This window comes from Sparus aurata, unplaced genomic scaffold (genome assembly GCF_900880675.1).
Source record: "Sparus aurata unplaced genomic scaffold, fSpaAur1.1, whole genome shotgun sequence".
Lineage (NCBI taxonomy): Eukaryota > Metazoa > Chordata > Actinopteri > Spariformes > Sparidae > Sparus > Sparus aurata.
This window is the reverse complement of record NW_022045111.1, coordinates 162,657-171,883: the sequence shown is the minus strand read 5'-3', so window position 1 is coordinate 171,883 and position 9,227 is coordinate 162,657. Positions and strand designations below refer to the sequence as shown.

General features: G+C 42.5%; 1 long non-coding RNA gene across 1 annotated transcript; it reads right to left on the bottom strand.

Moving 5' to 3' along the window:
• Nucleotides 1-5,175: 5,175 nt before the first annotated feature.
• On the bottom strand, nt 5,176-5,926 carry LOC115577718 (uncharacterized). The gene is made up of 3 exons (XR_003983263.1): nt 5,672-5,926; nt 5,431-5,549; nt 5,176-5,279 (listed from the first exon to the last, which is right to left on the bottom strand). It is a non-coding gene; the product is annotated as an uncharacterized LOC115577718 (long non-coding RNA).
• Between the last annotated feature and the right edge of the window lie 3,301 nt (nt 5,927-9,227).

Genomic DNA, 9,227 nt, shown 5'->3' with positions numbered 1-9,227 from the left:
TGAGGCTGGAAAAAATAGAATTGTGTCAGTATCAGTGATTCTTGAGTGATAAACCAAATCTAATTTAGATATTAAAGAGTAAAAACTACTTACCAAAAGAGAGGTTGGAGATCCAGCTGAAATACACAAAAAGGGGAAATCACTGGGCCGTCGCACCCAGCTGTCCCCTCTAACCTCATCAGAGAGAGAAATTAATCTCACCTTAATGAACTAAAGAAACCAAAAACTGGATTACTGGTGATCTCCAAAACTAAACTACAAACAAATTACCAAACCTCAGCACTAAAAACATGTGGGGAGGAAAAGGTAACAAGGAGACACAAGGTAAAACATCTCCTCCTTTCAGTGAGAGCTGGGCTCCAGAGAGAGAGCGAGGCTTCCACTCAATCCTCCTTAAATACGTCATCAGGTGATTCAACACACCTGGACAGGTGTGTCTTCCTGAAAGATGACACAGGCAAAAGGAAGAGAGGGCGCCAGAGAGCAACAAAGAGGCAAAGAGAGAGAGAATACAACCAGTTGGAGAGAAAACAGTTTTTCATAACCCCAAAAATAAAATCAAAACAAAATGACCGACTGCTGGAGACAATGTGGACAGCTAATGACAGACCATACTCACATTTTTTGGACCTTTCTGGACTCAAGCACAGGCAACAACAAGGAGGATTCTGGGATTTGACATTGACTTGTCTTTCTTTTTATATGGGGAATATATCAAAGGATCTGCATAACAGGGACAGATATTTATTAAAGATCCCCATGGCAGCAAGTAAAAAAGCAATAACTAGATGCTGGCTCCATAGAGAACCTCCCACCCTGAATCAATGGAAAAATATAATACATGACATATACAGTATGGAGCGTAGAACTGTCACTTTGAGATTACAGAAGGAGAAGGGGAACGATTACTGGGCTAAATGGGTTACATATTCAGCTGATGCAGAGTGTGACGGGTGAAATTGTTGTAAACAGCTGTGAACCAAAGTGTATCATCCTGTGGCGAGTATTCAAGTGTATCATTCAATGTGACTGAATGTACGTACATGACCTCATGTTTGTGTTACGAAAACGAAAAGAAAATGTGTAAAAAATAACATATAAGAAAGAACTTGTGTATATTAAGGGAATAGCCAAGGTTCAGGCTATATGGAACCAACTTTGGGATTCAAAAAAAATAGAAACAACTTATGATAAAAAATGGTAATTTAAAAGGTCGAATAAAACCAACCAGAACCATTTTCAGACCTCACCTGAAGCCCTGACGGTCCAGCTGCTGCTTCCTCCACCTGCTCTTCATCTGAACTGGATTTCTGACATTCCTGAATATATTTCAAAAGAATGCATCAATGAAAATAATGTAATCTTTATATCCATTACACATATCTAACTTATAAGAAAGAACATTTGGGTAACATTTGAATAATAACAGCTTGACACCTTTAATTATGAAAATCCAACATTTATTCCACAATAAGCAGCATGATGATGAGATTCATAGGTTACAACTGCAAAGCATCCTAAAAGTGATTCATAGTTACTAGCCACTTACTCACTAGTTTAACTCCTGTAATTGCTAACATTGGTTGAAAGACTAGAGGGGACACAGTTAGCTTTATTACAACCCTCGAAACTTAAACTGAACACCAGTTATGTTTTACACAGTAGAAGACTGGTGATATTACGCTAGGCTAGCATGTTCACTTTTGTGTGGGAGCGCATCCACTTGTCTTCAAATCCACCGGCAAACATTGCAGAACCCTCCGTCAGTTAGCTTTAATACTAGCCCACGTTCACTAACACCTTAATAACACTGTTCCACAGTAGAATGAGTGTTAATGTTAGGCTAGCAGGCTAGCACTGTGCGGGCAGTTAGCTAGCTAACAACAGCCTAGCAGCTAGGCTACTACTCACTCTCTGCTGGTGAAACAGCTTCGGATGTCTCTTTTCTACAAAGCAGGAACACGGGCAAAAATGTTGAGACCAAACGAGAGACTGATGTGAGGATGAACTTTGATGATTTCCTGGAGTATTTCCGTCAGCACAGTCTGCAGCAGCAGCAGCCTGATATCTCACCGTCAGTCCAGCTGTCTGTCAGCAACTCTGCCACACAGACAGCGCGTGTTCTTCACGGGAGGTGACGAGAGGCGCGCTGATACCTTCACGTGCTGAGGACGTGATCACCCTCCAGCCAATCAAATGGCAGCATATCTGACCCTGTTGCCGGGCAGGTTACACTGAAGACTGCGGTGAGAGGGCAGGTCGGAAAAATAGTTCTCTACATGTGCTAAATACTACGAATGAGTTTGCGAAAATGTTATATTCAATGCATCATGTAAAACTTAACAAATATATATTTAAAAATAAATATAAATATATGTATTTGCTAAAATATATCAAGATATTTGTAGGGACAACTCCAAACTTTGGTTGTGACTTGTCCCGACCGTCCCTATCCGACCTTCCGCCCTCACAGCCAGGTGAGGAGGTTACTGTAAATGTGTAAATGTGTAAATGATGTGCTGTGACTGAAGAGAGATATTCATTAAATCAGTCTGTTGTGGTTATTACTGCCATTAAGTGATTACAGCTCCGACCTCGTGACTGAAAGGTTGTTTCTGCATCATATTCACCTGATTTCCCTCCTGGTGTTTATATTTGACAGATTCTAACCAATCCACTCCTTTTTACCTGTTGAAATACCTTTAAAGGGCCAATACAACTCATAAAAGTTAGTTTTCTGTCATGATTCAGAGTCTTCTTGTGTTTTCTGTTTTATTTGTGATATCACGCCCTCTTGTGTCACTTCTTGCTTTTTACTTGTGTGTTGTTCAGTTGGTTACCTCACCTGTCCTCTTCCCTCCTCACTCACCTCACCTGTTTCTGATCCCCTCGTTAGTGTCTCTGTGTATATAGTCTTTGTTCTCCCCCAGGTTCTTGTCAGTTCTCCTGTGGTTCCGTCAGCCTCTGGTGTCTCCTCCTGTGTCTTCCCCGTTGGTATGTTTGGATTTACATTTCTTACCATTTGATTTGAACTTTGCTTTTCTGTTGCACTTTGTTCAAGCTGTTTTATTGCTGCTTTGTTTTTGGTCCTTGACTCATTTTCGGTTTTTCTAGCTCTCCTGGTTTTTGTAAATTTTAGCTTCTGTAAATTAGAGCTTGCTTTTTGTTTCCCCTATCCTGCATTTAGGTCCTCCTCTAGTTTCCCCCTCAGTGTAACATATTCCACCTGCCAAAAAGTGATTGCAGCTCCTCCTTTGTCACTGAAAGGCTTAAAGGTTTATATTTGACAGATTATAGCCCACTAACTCTGTTTTTTACCTGTTGAAATACCTTCACCAAGAGTGAAATGCAACCTATTTCAGCAGTTGACAGTTTGAAGTTTATAACATAACAAATTGGTTATTCCAGTGTAAATGGTTTTTGATGTATTGCTAAAATTGCACAAAGTGTTAGAACTGTCCCTGGTCTCCCCTACCTGGAAAATCAAATATTTCAACAAAAACAGCCTCAGAACAAAACAATATTAAAACATTTTAATAATACACTTTATGACTGGCATGCCAGGCACAAAAATGTTTGTCCTCTGTGTCAGGTCTCTTGGCACAGCTCCTGTGGAACCATCGAGGGCACAGCAGCCAATCTGAATGGACAAAAGACAAAAAAAATATGGTGAAATAGTTTTACAATAGTAACAGTTGCAAATTATTCTGCTTACAAAGCAGGTCATCTGTTTAAAGTCTCGTTTTGTGTGTTCATGTACTGTGGAATATAAAAAGATGTTGCCTTTTGATGATCATCCTTTAAGCTGAACATGTGAAAAATCAACCTCTTAATAATTGGCAAGGTTTGTGAGTTAACACTATCATAGTTAATTTGATCATTTGGACAGTTTTGAAAATATGTACATCTGACACGTTTCCAACCAGTCTGAAATGTTATGGCATCCAAACAATTAAATTAATGAATCAGTGGCTTAAATTGGAGACCAACATAAAATGGACACCAGAAGATATTACGTTTTAACAGGTTTAACCAACTTTTTCCACAGGGAAATAAACATTCTTTGATAAAACCATATCTGAAATGCAATATAAATACTTTACCGGATAAAGTCAGCAAACCAAAAGAGACCTGGAGAAGCCGGCCAAACTCAGCAGAATGGAGGGGGGACCAGGCGCCCCCTATAGGGACGTCCAAGCTGCCCCCCTCCCTGCCTGACAAAACCAAATTATAAACTAAACTGAAAAGTAGGACTGCCGGCCATCTCCAGCCAAAATAACACAAAATCAAAGATTACTGAAAGAAAGGGGTGTTTAACAAATCATAATGTGGGACTAAGGTGTTGCTGGGTCTGTGTCTCAGTTAACTGAACTTGTTGGCTTATAGCAGGCTGGTAATTGGGCGGTAGAGATTTTGGATCTGCTGCAGGTGTGTCGGCCTGATGAGGAAGGAAAGACATGGGGGTTTAGGCACAGCAGTGATTGAATGTCTGAGTAAGTGAGTGATGTCATGGCCACACACAACATGCGTATATTTTTAAGAGTGTATTCTCCAGAAGACAGACTGCAATCTCCTGTCGTATGGCGTCAGCACTGAAGGAGATCCATTAAATTCCACTGGACAACCGTTCAAAATGCACTCGGCAAACTGAATGAAGGGTTCAAGAATGATTTATGGGGAGGAACAAATCTTATGAAAAAGTGTCTCCTGAACAATTTAAAAGACGTTAGGATATGAAATGCGTGATACACTTATTTGATGGGTTTGCTGAATATCAATACGACCAACATAACTTTGCTTTCCCAGTACAGTACCCTGAAGGTGTCCAGTATTTACAGTCAAGTAGTTTTATTAATCCTTTATTTATACTTTCCTCTAAAGCTCAGACTGTTTACTGCTGATAGACTCAGTTACCTCGTCACGTTCTTGCAGTGCTGCATCTTCTCCATGTTCCCCCAGTGGATCCATGAACAGGGTTCTCCTCTCTCCTGGTTTAATCACCGACATATTTTAGAGTTAAAATTAACATCATACTGCACTAGCAGCTGTGTAGTTTTCCAGCAGCACTGTGCAGACTGCATGTGCTGCTTAGAAGATGACCATCAAGTTGAAGAAACTATTACCACGAGCATCCAGTGATGACCTTCATTGACCCCCAACAATGTACTTGAAGACCTCCAGGTCGATCTGAGTTTTGGTTGGTCTTTTGTGTTGCCATATAGTCTTCATCCTCCCCGAGTCCAGTGGAAATGCCTTCTCTGGACCATCCTTATTAAATTCTTTGACCAGGAGGGTCAGATATGCGTTTATTACCTGTCATAAAAACACCGGGTTAAAACCAATTGGTAAGGTCAAAAAGGTAAGATTCAACTGAAAAGTCGGTAGGAAAACCCTTTTTTTAAAAAAAAAAATAGGAAATTGACACCTCACCTCATCTGTAAGTGGTCTCTTTGGTGCAGTGGAGAAAATGTCTTTATAAAATATTTTTAAGGGCCCAATCCTCGATTCAAGTACACGCATACGTTTCCCCTCCCATGCATCTTTCACATCTATAAAAGGAGTTTTTAAAATGTGATTTTTTTTTTTTTTTTTTTTTTTTTTTTTTTTCTTTTTTACCAGTTCTGTTCACTGTTTCATTATAATTAATTCTTTTTACAAATATCAAACATACTCTTGATGATCTGAGAGTTCACTGTAGGTGAGTCCCAACAGCCTGTGGATGGTCCAGAGGAGGAGGTGGAGGTGGCATTTGACATTTCAGGCCAGTAAAAGCTTTGAGAGATTATCTCCCTTGTAGTTTTCTGGCCACTGTGTCCACTGCTGACATGAACCTCCTCAGATGCTTCTTTGGCCTCATTTTCTCCACAGAGGACTTTAGCTTGGAAACACCGAGCAGTTCCTGTTTGGAGCAGTGTAGAAAATATCCTGAGAATATTTTATGCTCTCCAATCTGAGCTAAAGATGTTGATATATTTGCCCTCCCATGCATCTTTCACATCCTATAAAAGTTAATGTGATTTTTAATCAACGGCAATATCTTTGTGACCAGCAGTGTGTATGGAAAGTGTAGCTGCATACTGACCCACAAATTGATGTCCTCCGACATTCCGGGCCAGTAAAACCTTTGAGAGATTCGCACCATGTTGCGCCCTTCATCCCCTTCAGCCTCACAGGGACGTAACAACATATTTGGGGGCTCGTTAAAGGATCCTGAGAAACTTTAGAGACAGTTGTCCGTCTGCGGTAGCGGCTGTGGTGAGTACTGGTTGTCTGGTTTGTCTGTTTAGCTGCTGCTGCTGTTTGAGATTCTGCTCCTCAGGTGAGAATAGGTGAGTGTCCAGCTTGGTTGTTCATCAGCCTTTCCTTCGGGCACTCTTTTGTTGTTTTGCCTTTTTTATTTTGGGGGTAATCCCGGGCGGGGACAGCGTTCCCTGTCGGAGGCAGGCGTTTCAGGGCCTCGGCCGCTGATGGAAGCCTTTCAAGTGGCCTCGAGCCCGGCACGCTCCAGAAGATGAGCAGGTAAAGTTCTGACAGGTAGGATCTGAGGAGCTGGTTCTCGCACGGCTGGACGGGTAATAATTGTGTTTGTGGAGTCGGACGTCAGTGTTACCGCGGTGGCTGCTGGTAGATGTGGTGACTGAGTTCAGTTTGATGGATCAGCTGTAGTTTGTTTGGCCCCAGTAGTGAGCTGCTCTGAACCAGCTGTGTGATTTCTGTCTGTTGTACAGTGAGAATGGAGACTTTTGTGTTGAGTGAGTTCGTGGCTCCTCCTCGTGTGGAGCAGCTGAACTGTGTAGAAACTGCTGCTGATTATGGGATACCTGTTTCAACTGTGAGAGCTTAAAGCTGCTGTCCTCACCGGCTTAGCTGACCAAGGTGTGTTGGTCGTACCTGGTCGGATTCTCCTGGCTTGGTGGCCGCCAGCCAGGAAACATCATGCTGTACTAGTAGCTGTGTAGATATAGATATACATACACACCAGGTGTGTTAAGATGTATTGGAATGTACTTGTTCCGACAAGTTCAAGTTGAAGAAACTATGACCACGAGCGTCCAGTGATGACCTTCATTGACGACCCCCACAATCAGAATCGGTATTCCTTTATTGTCCCACAAATCGTGAATTTCTTTGCCACAGCAGCAAAAGGACTGTAGCGTACAATAATGGTGAAAAAGAAAGAAAATAATCAGTATACAAGTAAAGAAATGGAATAGAAAGCATAAACTCAGATGAACATATTTAGTGACACACATTGATGTCCTCTGACATTCTGGGCCAGTAAAATCTTTGAGAGATTGTCTCCCTCGTTTGTTTCTGGCCCTGGTGTCCACTGCTGCCATGAACGTCCACAAAGACTTCTTTGGCCTCTTTCTCCCTGCAGAGGACTTTCACCTGAAGGCACTGAGGTATCCTTCTGTACCTGATGTAGTACAACTGACCACCTGTAAGAAGTCAAAGAAGTAGGTGATGAGTTGTAAGCCTTTGTAACATTCACGACAGTATTTAGTCAAGTCTTCAGCTGGTGAGTTATAGTGGTAGAGAGCCATTCTTTCAGATCCCCTCTGCACCGCCGCAGTCTCTGACATCACCTGTATCTTCCTCTTCAGGTCACGTGTCGGCACCTGAGGACACCTGCCAGGTGAACTCTGAACATCAAACTCACCTCGCACATCAAAGCTCTCACACTTTCTATTGAAGTTTGACTTTTGGGACGCCGTCATCTGATGGGGATAAGTTCCCTCTGTTTAGTAACTCAGGATGTTCATGAAAAGAGAAGTGTCCATGTTGACAATTAGTTTGTAACCTTGCGTGTGCACAATCAGATTCAGGTAAGATGTAGGCTGCTGTGGGGCATGACGTTGTGAGGGTAGGTAGTGGGGGTGTGTTGGTTTCAGTTCACTTTCAGAGTTTGGTGCCATTGCGTGCTGCCCCGGAAGGGAACGGGAGGCTGCAGGTGTGCGGCTGAAGGAGGAGCAGAGGAGGCGGAGCTTATACAGGTGAACAGGAGCAGCATGAAGACAGATCAGAGTTCAGCCCAGGACAAGGAAGCTGTGAAGCGGGCCGCAGACGGCGCTGGTCGGCTGCAGGATACAGGGGAGACGCAACGCGGGGAAACGTGGAGGGGTAGAAGTGAGCTTCACCCCTCCTCCGAGCTAAGTACCGCTTTTATTCTCCTCCCCTCATCCTCACTGTTTTACAGAGCAGGAGAGAAAGAAAGCCCTGGATTTAGTTTACTGTAATTGACTTTATTTGCATGCTGCATTGTGTTGGTTTATTTAGTGTTGTATTTACAGAACAGTGAGTGGTTTTCTTCTCTGTACTTCTAGTTGGAGGCGGCACAGCGACCAGGAAGAGAGAGACGGTGATGAGAGGAGATGAACTGTTACCTGGACCCGCTCTTCTACCACCAGCTCCATCTCTCCATCACCACGCAGTGCTCTCCTGTTATCCTGTTTCTAATAACTCTGCTTCAGTCTCCCTCTTTGGGGTTTTATTAGCTCATCTTGTCTTAATAAAATGGCTGCCATTCTCCATTGGAGCTCCTGCTTGTTGTTGCTTGTGGCTCCTCAGTAGAAACCTCATTCAGTTCTTCTCATTGTTCTTTTTAACACACCCGCGTGACAAAAACCCACTCACTCCTTCTTACCTGCTGAAATACCTTGCACTGATGTTAAAGAGGAACTGTGGAGTTTCAAACTCCTATTATTGATCATGTTGAGGTAAAAATACTAACTTGAGTTTTGTTTAAATTTATCAATATTTCAGTTCACACAAAGGTCACTGATACAAGTTAATATAATCTGCGAATGTTAAAACTATTGAATGCAAGAGCTCATATCTAGTTTGTCAGGATTAAAATCTGTTTTGATAAGTTCAAATATAATCAGTCTAACCGTTAATACATGCTGATAGTTGTCTGGATCGCTAAAACCGCAACGGCAGAGGGCGCCATCTTATTGTAGAGACGTCACTGACACCGTGGCTGCGGTTATCTGTCAATCACAGCGGAGAAGAAGTGACAGGAGATGACAAATGGAGAGACGCGGTGATTTTAAGGCGCAAAGTGGATCAAGTGTGGCAAGTTAACAGACACCTGAAGCGGAGCTATGATGCTAATTTTAAGAGGAGAGTTCAAGATCAAGCAGCGCTGCCTAAATCGTGATGCATGCTGGGTAAAATGTGTCCACGATGACCTGGATGGTTTCTGCTCCGCATCTGATGTCACA